We start from the raw sequence: 239 nt of genomic DNA, 5'->3' as shown, positions 1-239 counted from the left end.
ATCAGTTAAAATAAAACGGATTGCTATATTATTATTAGTTCTCTTATTGCGTTTATATTTTGTAACTCTGACTATCATTGCAAATAAAAAAAGGTTAAATATAAGTATGAATCTCCTTATATTTCCTGAGAAATAAATGTATATCTATCATGTTTCAGTTCTATTTTATTTTCTGTTTTAAATATAATGTATATTGCGTAGGTCTGTTACTTTTCGAAGGTTCTGAACTTATTGGCTGT

This window comes from Mycetomoellerius zeteki, unplaced genomic scaffold, assembly GCF_001594055.1.
Source record: "Mycetomoellerius zeteki isolate Tzet28-1 unplaced genomic scaffold, Tzet1.0 scaffold104, whole genome shotgun sequence".
Taxonomy (NCBI): Eukaryota; Metazoa; Arthropoda; class Insecta; order Hymenoptera; family Formicidae; genus Mycetomoellerius; species Mycetomoellerius zeteki.
This window is presented reverse-complemented; position numbering follows the sequence as displayed.